Consider the following 11,008-nt stretch of genomic DNA (forward strand, 5'->3'; position numbering starts at 1 on the left):
ATGAGAGGGGTCCCAGAGTACCGGTGAAGTTGAAGTTTGGTGCCTGCTGAAGCAGGGAAAAGATTCCGTCGACCCACAGGAGATTTCTTTCTGGCTTCCAGTGCAGGATGAAGGCAGGCAGCCCCCAAAGCATGCACCGCCAGGAAACAGTCGAGAAAGCCGGCAGGATTAGGCACTACAATGTCGCTGGTAGTCTTCTTGCTACCTTGTTGCAGTTTTGCAGGCGTCTTGGAGCAGTCAGCGGTCGATCCTTGTCAGAAGTCGAAGAGAGAGGTGCAGAGGAACTCTAGTGAATTCTTGCAAGTCATTACGTGAGGAAAAGCCCACTGGAGAGACCCTAAATAGCCCGCTAGAGGAGGATTGGCCACCCAGTCAGGTATGCACCTATCAGGAAGGGTCTCTCACATCACCTGCTGGCACTGGCCACTCAGAGGCCTCCATAGTGCCCTCACACCTCTGGAAACAACATAATTATTTAAAATATGTCACAATAGTAAAAATGGTCTTAAAGGTTGTGCTTTTGTTTGCTCAATGCATGGCTATTGTGGATTGTGGCCCTAACTATAACGTCCGAATAGCAATGCCTTTTCCAATTTAACTTGTGACCATAACTGCAATTTAACTGTGGTTTTAGGTGGATTTCTCAGGTTTTTAAGCATACGTTAAGGTATTATAGCCAAAGCTAACCATAGCTTCACTTTAATCTTTGTTTTTTCATATAAATAGATGTCATCACTGATATCACAAATGATTCCATTTGTGGTGTCATCAGTGATGTTATCAATGATGTCATTTAACTTGTCATGAATGATGTAATATGTAAGGTCATAAGCAGTGCATGGAGGGATTCAAGTTATCATGAGCTATTTAAACTATTACTCGTAAAGTATTATTTGGGCATGATGTGAGTCCTTTACAAGTAGTAAGTTCAAAATCCATTCAGGCCCAGCCCACAAGTTCAATAAAATAAATTAGGACACAGCCTCTGGTAGCTGTAGCACAAAGCAGACAGGCTCAATTTGAGGAAAAATATGTAAAGTATTTAGTAGTTACCAAGTGATTAAAATGCCAAAACACAACACAATAAAAATACCAAAACTAATTTCTAAAGATAGAGAAAGGTTTATTAGAAAAAGTAAGTGAACATGATAAAAATCCGCTAATGGGAACCAAAGATATGATTTAAAACCCTTAGGGGAAAAAGCACCCAGGGAAAGAAAAGAGCGAATCAGAAGTCACTTCATGGTTGACCTGGAACTAAGCCAAAGTTAGGAATTACCATACTCAAGGTGAAGCCAGATGGACCAAGCAAAATCCTGCAGTGGGACAAGGTTTAAAGGTATATCTGGTAAAGTCCTGTTGAAGCTGGGTGAGCTAACGCTGTTAGTTTTGGTAGAAAAAGCTCTGAGCCAAGAAACATTCTGAGACAGGTACCTAAAAGCCCTATTTCTTTTTTAAAGTAATCTCCTCCCCCTAGAAGGGAGATATTGTGGTAGGGGTACCGTAAGGATGACTCGTAAGCAGCAGTACTATACAAACGTCTCTTTATTGCTCATGGTATTAATGGAGCATAGGCTGTAGTCTTTATGTTTCCTTGGTCAGGGATCTGGTATTTACAGGAGGTTCCTCGTTTTCTTCCTTCCAGGTGGAGTCTCAGGAGTCACGTGTGGAAAAAGAAGAAAAACACAGCTGTTGGAGGAATGCTAAGATGTTTTTCTCTTTCTTTTATTTATTTCTTTTTATTTTGTTTTCTCTCTACTAGTTTCTCATTTTTTTTCTCTCTTTACTTTGTTTTTTAAAGCCCTTTGGGCCCTTGCTCTAGCTCTTATCGTATATGATGTTGTTCTTGCCTGTAGCTATCTTCTGCTCTCCCCGACTTTTTCTTTCTTTGTTCTTCCTTCTCTATTGTCTCCTGTTGTGGTTCTGGCTCTCTTTTCTCTTCTGTTGAGTTTGTCCCTTTTCTCTGTCCCTTCCTTGATTGCTGTTCTGTTCCTTCAGATACTTGTGGATTTTCTCAAACCCAAAATAACACTGAATAACAAAAAAAATCAGGAACACAAAATAAGCCTTCTATTGACTTCGTAATTCGTAATTCTTTTGTCCGTTATCACTTAGACCCGGAAAAGGGAGAAAAAAAAAAGAAAAACCAAACCAATTCTCAATGCTGCCTTGCACACGCTACGGGCTACTGTCTGTTAACTTTCCCCTTTTTCCCTTTTCTCTCTTCCACGCACTGCCGGTCTCCCACCTCCCGCCTCCCTTTTACAAAGCAGACCTGTCCACTGTGGGACCGTACCTACGAAGGCCACGCTGTCCCCACAGCGTGGCCAGATTGTTTATTTCTCAGACTTCCTGGTCCTCCGATCCTGGGGTTGTGAAGATCCTTCCGGCGTTGTCTCCTGTGGGCCGCTTCAGGTGGCTGCATCCACAGGAGTAGTCCGCTGTCCAGAAGGGGTTCCACCGCTCGTCCTCGTTCTCCTCTGCTTCGGAGCTTTCCTCCGCTTCCGTCTTGCCCGGACTCCAGAATGCATCCCTGCTTGCACTATGGATCCCAGAGTGCTCCGGAAGTTGTCCCTGATTGGCCAAATCCGCAAGTGCTTCCGGGTAAAGCCATTCTGAGTCCTCAGTGCCCCTTGGGCACTGCGGACGTAATGCTGGGATCAGCTCATCATACTCACCACCCCTAGAATGTGGCTGTGGGAGCCACACAGCAGAAGTATAACGGGACAGGAAGTCCGCATTATTGTGTTGGGGCCCAGGGGAATGCTGGACCTGAAAAGCGAAAGTTTGCAATGACATAAACCAGTTAAGGACTCTGGAGTTTGTTTCCTTATGATGAGCCAACCAGGTTAACGGGGCGTGATCAGTAAGTAAAGTAAAAGGCCGACCCGCCAAGTAATATTGGAGGGACTCAACCACCCATTTGATTGCTAAACATTCCTTCTTCAAAGTGGGATAATGCTGTTCGCGGGGTAACAATTTGCGGCTTAAATACACAATGGGATGATATAAGTCGTCCTCATCCTGTTGTGACAAAACGTCCCCCAACCCCAGATCAGAAACATCAGTCTGCACTTGAAATGGTTTACTGAATCAGGACAACAGAGCACAGGTTCAGAGGCCAAAATAGTCTTAAGCCGTTCAAAACTGCAATTCAGCAGCAGAGAGGGAGGGAATCAGATTGGACTTAGTTTTTCCTAACAAGTCAGTGAGAGGGGCAGCAATATCCGAGAACTGAGGAATAAATCTTCTGTAATAGCCTACCATACCAAGTAAAGCTCTAAAGTCCTTCTTCCAGCGGGGGAGGGGGAAATGTGTGTGATGGCTTGAACCTTCTCAATTTGTGGTCAGACTTTCCCATGCCCTATTACACATCCCAGACATCTGATGGAATTGTGCCCTAGCTTTCATTTGTCAGGGTTAGCAGTGAAGTTGGCTGTGCACAGAGCTAGTATGATGTCTTTTAACCCCTTAGCTGCTGGGCCTTTTCCCCCCCAGTGCTGAGCCCTTTTTTGGCTATTTGGGGTAGTTCGCGCTTAGGGCTTCATAACTTTTTGTCCACATAAGCTAACCACGCCAAATTTGCGTCCTTTTTTCCCAACATCCTAGGGATTCTAATGGTACCCAGAGCTTGTGGTTTCCCCTGGAGGAGACCAAGAAAATAGCCAAAATACAGTGAAAATTTAGTTTTTTCCAAAAAAATTGGAAAAAAGGGCTGCCGAAGAAGGCTTGTGGTTTTTTCCCTGAAAATGCCATCAACAAAGGGTTTCTGGTGCTGAAATCACTATCTTCCCACCTTTCAGGAACGGGCAGACTTGAATCAGAAAACCACATTTTTCAACACAAATTTGGCATTTTACTTCGACATACCCCATTTTTACTATATTTGGTGCTTTCAGCCTCCTTCCAGTTAGTGACAGGAATGGGTGTGAAACCAATGCTGGATCCCGGAATGCTAAACATTTCTGAAAACTAGACAAAATTCTGAATTCAGCAAGGGGTCATTTGTGTAGATCCTACAAGGTTTTCCTACAGAAAATAACAGCTGAAATAAAAAAATATTGAAATTGAGCTGAAAACAACAGCCATTTTTCTTTATGTTTTACTCTGTAACTTTTTCCTGCGATGTCAGATTTCTGAAAGCAATATACCGTTTTGTCTGCTGGACTCTTCTGGTTGCGGGGATATAAAGGGCTTGTAGGTTCATCAAGAACCCTAGGTACCCAGAGCCAATAAATGAGCTGCACCCTGCAGTTGGTTTTCATTCTATCCTGGGTATACAGCAATTCATTTGCTGAAATATGAAGAGTGAAAAAGAGGTATCAAGAAAACCTTTGCATTTCCAAAATGGGATCAAGATAAGGTTTTGAGGAGCAGTGGTTATTTGCACATCGCTGAATTCCGAGGTGCCCATACTAGCATGTGAATTGCAGGGCATTTCTCAAATAGACGTCTTTTTTACACACTCTCTTATATTTGGAAGGAAAAAATGTACAGAAAGATAAGGGGCAATAACACTTGTTTTGCTATTCTATGTTCCCCCAAGTCTCCCGATAAAAATGATACCTCACTTGTGTGGGTAGGCCTAGTGCCCGCGACAGGAAATGCCCCAAAACACAACATGGACACATCCTATTTTTTTTATAGAAAACACAGTAGATTTTGGCCTCTAGCTCAGCCGGCACCTAGGGAAACCTACCAAACCTGTGCATTTCTGAAAACTAGAGACCTAGGGGAATCCAAGGAGGGGTGACTTGCGGGGCTCGGACCAGGTTCTGTTACCCAGAATCCTTTGCAAACCTCAAAAAGTGGCTAAAAAAACAAGTTTTCCTCACATTTCGGTGACAGAAAGTTCTGGAATCTGAGAGGAGCCACAAATTTCCTTCCACCCAGCGTTCCCCCAAGTCTCCCGATAAAAATGATACCTCACTTGTGTGGGTAGGCCTAGCGCCTGCGACAGGAAACGCCCCAAAGCGCAACGTGGACACATACAAATTTTTGGAAGAAAACAGAGGTGTTTTTTGCAAAGTGCCTACCTGTAGATTTTGGTCTCTAGCTCAGCCGGCACCTAGGGAAACCTACCAAACCTGTGCATTTCTGAAAACTAGAGACCTAGGGGAATCCAAGGAGGGGTGACTTGCGGGGCTCGGACCAGGTTCTGTTACCCAGAATCCTTTGCAAACCTCAAAAAGTGGCTAAAAAAACACATGTTCCTCACATTTCTGTGGCAGAAAGTTCTGGAATCTGAGAGGAGCCACAAATTTCCTACCACCCAGCATTCCCCCATGTCTCCTGATAAAAATGATACCTCACTTGTGTGGGTAGGCCTAGCGCCCGCGACAGGAAATGCCCCAAAACACAACGTGGACACATCATATTTTTTCATAGAAAACAGTGCCTACCTGTGGATTTTGGCCTCTAGCTCAGCCGGCACCTGGGGAAACCTAGCAAACCAGCACATTTTTGAAAACTAGAAACCCAGGGGAATCCAAGATGAGGTGACTTGTGGGGCTCGGACCAGGTTCTGTTACCCAGAATCCTTTGCAAACCTCAAAATGTGGCTAAAATAACACGTTTTCCTCACATTTCGGTGACAGAAAGTTCTGGAATCTGAGAGGAGCCACAAATTTCCTTCCACCCAGCGTTCCCCCAAGTCTCCAGATAAATATGATACCTCACTTGTGTGGTTAGGCCTGGTGCCTGCGACAGGAATAGATCACACAACGGTCAATGTTGGTCCTTACGTGAGGCAGCTGTTGACCCTGGGGTGATCCATTCCTGACACAGGCACTAGGTGTAGGCACTCAAGTGGGGTAGTGTTTTTATCAGGACAGGTGAGGAGTCACTGGGTGGTAGGAATGTTGTGGATCCCAGCATATTCCTGTAGTTTGTGTGACAGAAATGTGAGAAAAATTTAGTTTTTTTCAACATTTCAGCTTTGCAGGGTATTCTGGGTAAGAAAACTTTGGGGAATCCACACAAGTCACACCTCTGTGGACTCCCCCGAATGTCTAGTTTCCAGAAATGTTTGGGTTTAGTGTGTTTCTCTATATGGACGCCGAATCCAGGACCAAAAACACAGGTGCCTGCCTTACAAAACCAGTTTGTTTTGCCATAGACAATTTTGATGTCTCCACAATATGATTTGGGTGGTGGAATATGGGGCTGAACTAAATTGGGGAGCTCCCAAGAGAGCACTCTCTCTCTGCTTGCCGCCGCATTCACCTGCTCTCTGGGTTGGCCTAACCCACTATTACCCAGTTGCACGAACAGCTTGCGAAGGGACAGCAGGACTGTCCTCATCACCTCCCTCATAATGTACTGGAAGAGGAGTTATCGAATGGGACTCCTCTGACTGAAAAATCACTCCCAGAGTCTGCGCCATTGTCCTATCCCTCAGATGCTGTCTCAGTATCTGATGTCTCAGTCTCTGATCCTATGTCAGAGCGGTCCTCTATAACCCGAATGCAGGCAGCAGTCATCCATCAAGATGCCATCTCTGCTATTGGCTAAACTGTTGCTCTAAAACATTAGCCTACGTAGACAGTCACAAAATCGATGGTGTGTGTGAGATACGTGCAACAGTAGAGGCTACCTTACCTGCGCTTCTTCCCTCAATCAGCACGTACTTTCAAGACACACAAAAAACACCTTGTCACATACCATTCGTCACAGTCTTTAGCACCTCCTGCGCCCAGTCCAACAATCATTATTGGTGCTCCCACTCCCTCCTCCTCGGATTCCCTCATTACCACCCAGCAAAAGTGCCCTTCATCTCTCCATAGACTTTACTAATGTACTCAGCTATTTACATAAAATACAGATTTGCTCTTTGCAGTAGGCATATAAACCATCTGCGCTTCTTTATGGCACTAAAACTGCCACTAGACAAGTCGGAGCCTTTTCCCCCCAGGGAAACCACACACATATTGACAAAAGTGATATATATATGACAGCCAACCACCTGAAACTCAACTCAAGCAAAACCGAAATAATCCTCTTTGGCCCACACAAAAACACCTGGGACCCCTCATGGTGGCCCACCATGCTAGGCCCTGCACCCACCCCCGCCAACCACGCACGCAACCTCAGCATCATCCTAGACTCCTCCCTCTCGATGACCCAACGAATCAACGCTCTTACCTCCTCATGCTTCAACACACTCCGTATACTGAAAAACATTCAAATGGATCCCCACAGAGACCAGAAAAACTGTCACTCACGCACTCATCAGCAGCAGGCTTGATTACGGAAACGCCCTCTACGCCGGCACCACTCTAAAACTCAAGTGCAAACTACACGCATCCAGAACTCAGCAGCACGACTCATCCTCAACCTCCGCCGACACGAACACATCTCTCCACACCTCAAATCCCTCCACTGGCTCCCCCTTGACAAAAGGATCACCTTCAAGATCCTCATCCTCGCACACAAATCACTCCACAACACAGGCCCTGCCTACCTCAACGAGAGTCACCTTCCACACCCCCACACGAAACGTCCGCTCAGCTGACCTCTCTCTCGCCTCTGTCCCCCGCATCAAACACACCACCACCGGGGGCAGATCCTTCTCCTACCTTGCACCCAAAACCTGGAACGCCCTCACAACCCACCTTCGCAAGACCCAAAACCTACTTCTTTTCAGGAAGGGCTTCAAAACCTGGCTTTTCGAACAGTGAACCTCCCAGCCCCTTTCCCTCCCCCGTCACCCCCCCCAGCGCCTTGAGACCCTCACGGGTGAGTAGCGCGCTTTATAAATCTCTTTGATTGATATAGATCTACCTCTATATATATATATCTATCTACATAGATATATCTATAGATATATCCATTTACCTAGATATATCTATCTACATAGATATATATAGATCTATATCTACATCTATTTTTTTTAGTTGTTGTATGGTTTCCTTGGGGGCCAAAATGGCCCCCAGGGAAACCCTACAACATCTAAAAAAAAAATATTGCCCCCACAGGGGGTCACTCTGCCCACGGGCGACCCCCTGTCATTTTATTTTATTTGTATTTATTTATTTTTTGAAGAAAAAAAAAATCCCCGGGGGTGCGCGATTGCGCCCCCCAAGGCCCCCCCCCCCCCCCCCCGGGCCCCTACGTTTTTTTTTTTTTAGAAAAATTATGCCGGGGGGGGGGGCGGTCCGTTTTCAGGGGGGGCCGCCCCCCCAAAGTGAAATCCCTGGTGTCTAGTGGTGTTTCCTGGTCCTGGGATTTCACTTTGGGGGGGCGGCCAAAACCTGAAGGTGTTTCCTGGCCCCCGATCGCAGCACAGCTGCGACCGGGGGCCAGGAAACACTTTCAGGAAGGCCTCGTAAGAAAGGGGAGTGTCTCCCCTTTCTTACGAAGCCTTCCTGAAAGTGTTTCCAGGAAGGCCTCGTAAGAAAGGGGAGTGTCTGCTGTGCAGCTGTGCTGCGATCGGGGGCCAGGAAACACTTTCAGGAAGGCCTCGTAAGAAAGGGGAGACTCTCCCCTTTCTTACGAGGCCTTCCCGAACGTGGGAAAGGCCGTTTTCCCCATCAAAGCAGGAAGCGGGAAAACACCTTTGAAACGTCAGCTCGCCTCGCGGCGCGCTGACGTCACAAAGGGGCGGGTGGGGGTACGGGGGGAGACACGGAAGCTTCTGTGTCTCCCGGGGGGAGATTAAAAAAAATAAAAAATCCTCGGGTGCGATGCACCCGAGGATTTATTAATACCCTTCCTGGTGTCGGCCACTGGTCGTGACCCGCACCAGGGAGGGTGTGTGGGCGTCGGCCAGTGGCCGACGCCCGCACCTAAGAGGTTAAATGGGAGATATGCTCTTCCCAGGTATGGCTATACACAACTATATCATCCAAATAAGCAGCGGCATAGGCCTGAAAAGGCCATAAAACCATGTTGATGAGTCTTTGGAATGTGGCTGGCGCCCCATGAAGGCTGAAGGGGAGGACCGTAAATTGGTAGAGAGCTGAGGGGGTGGCAAAGATGTTTTTTCCCTATCCTCCTCCTTAATGGGAATCTGCCAGTACCCTTTGGTTAGATCTAATGTAACAAATAGGCCGCCTCTCCTAATCTTTCTAATACCTCATCTATCCGGGGCATTGGGTAGGAGTCAAAATGGGATAGCGCATTCACCTGTCGAAAGTCAATACAGAATCTAGTAGACCCGTCTGGTTTTGGTACTAGGACTATGGGGGAACACCACGGACTGGAGGAGGGCTCAATGATTCCTGCGTATAGCATGTCTCTAACTTCCTTTTCCACCACCTGTCGTTTGGCCTTCGGTATCCTGTATGGGCGTTGTCGAGCTACTCCATCTCCTATGGTACTTATGTGGTGCTGAATCATGTGTCACAACTAGCCATGACTAGCTGTTTTATTTGGGTCTGCTGATCCCGTGAGAGCGTTTCACTGATGTGGGGCATTATTATTTTGGTTTGGGTGCTTTCTTTTGTGGGATATACAGGAATGTCACTGTCAGGATTACTGGTTATATACAAATAGGGGACGGCCTCCTTCTCTGTCTGATCATACCATGTTTTAAGTAGATTAATGTGATAGATTTGCTCATGACCCAACCCATCGGGTATTTAAATCTTATTTGTGGTAGACGTTATTTTATCGAGAATAGTGTATAGTCCCTGCCATCGTGCAAGAAGTTTATTCTCTGTAGTTGGTAATAAGACCAACACTTTCTGTTCTATTGTTAGGCTGCTGGGGGCTACTATGTGCATCATAATGACATTTCTGTTTTTCTTGTGCTTCCCTTAGTGTGTGATGAGCTTCTTCCCATACTTTGTACAGGTTTTCTTTGAGTTCCTTTGTATAAGTGAGAATGTCTTTCAAATCATCCTCCGTTTTCTCCCATTGCTCAGCCAACATTTCTAACAGAGTTTGTGGTTGTCTACCAAACAATAACTCAAAGGGGCTGTGTCCGGTAGACAACTGTATATGGGTGTGGAGTGCATAGAGTACGAGGGGTACCTTTCTCTCCCAATCTTTTCGTGAATCAATTATGAGTTTCTCAACAAGGTTTTGATTGATTTATTGTAGCGTTCCCCAAGACCATCGGTTTGTGGGTGATATACTGATGTCCGAATTTGTTTTACCCAGAGAGTTTGACAAATCTCGGACATTAGTCGAGACATGAAAGGAGTGCCCTGGTCAGTGAGTATCTCTTTGAGAAAAGCTACTCGGGAGAATACCTCTATCATGTCCTGGGCTACCGTTTTGGTGGTCATGCTGGCTAGCAGAATTGCCTCAGGATACCGTGTAGCATAATCTACTATTACTAACAGATACTGACGCCCCTTGACAAAGGGGGTTAAGGGACCCACTAAATCCAACCCTACCCTGGTAAATGGAACATCTATTATAGGTAGTGGTTGAGGGGGAACAGGACGATTGGGGGGACGGGTTGATGAGCTGGCACTTTGGACATTCCTGTCAATGTCTTCTAATATCACCGTACACCTCGGGCCAGTAAAACCATTTTAGGATAGCCTCTTCAGTTTTCTCCCTTCCTAAATGACCTTCCCCATTGTCCCCATGTGCTAGGTGTAGGACCAGTTCCCAGTAACTTTGTGGAACCACCAACTGTGGCTTCGTATCTGGGTTGTCTGGGCCTGTTCTATACAATAACTTGTTGGTAAGTATAAAAGTAGGACCTATCGAAGGGGAATCAGGTGCTAAGGCTAAGTGCCAAGCATTCTTCAGAGTGGGATCATCTCTTTGGGTCTGTCGGAATTGTCCTGAGATAGACATTATTGCTGTGGGACTGACACCGAGAGGGTTTGTGGTACAGGCAGTCCCCTTATGGTAGGAGTGTTTTTGGGCGCGTTTTTGCTTTTTACTGGGTTTTCTTCTGGGTGTGGTGTCCTCTATGGTGGAGGAGATGAAGGGAGCCTCCTTCCACCACATGGACGCTATGGTTTGATTTGCTATATTCAGCAACTGCGAAAAACCCTCATAAACCGTTCCTATAATCATGTCTTCCCCCAAGTCTGGTATTACCCCC

General features: G+C 46.2%; 1 long non-coding RNA gene across 1 annotated transcript; it reads right to left on the reverse strand.

Annotated features, from left to right (window-relative positions):
- Positions 1-1,899: 1,899 nt before the first annotated feature.
- On the reverse strand, positions 1,900-2,550 carry LOC138288552 (uncharacterized). The gene is made up of 2 exons (XR_011202452.1): positions 2,297-2,550; positions 1,900-2,031 (listed from the first exon to the last, which is right to left on the reverse strand). It is a non-coding gene; the product is annotated as an uncharacterized lncRNA (long non-coding RNA).
- Positions 2,551-11,008: the final 8,458 nt, after the last annotated feature.

The sequence above is a fragment of the Pleurodeles waltl genome, chromosome 4_1 (assembly GCF_031143425.1).
Source record: "Pleurodeles waltl isolate 20211129_DDA chromosome 4_1, aPleWal1.hap1.20221129, whole genome shotgun sequence".
NCBI classification, from domain to species: domain Eukaryota; kingdom Metazoa; phylum Chordata; class Amphibia; order Caudata; family Salamandridae; genus Pleurodeles; species Pleurodeles waltl.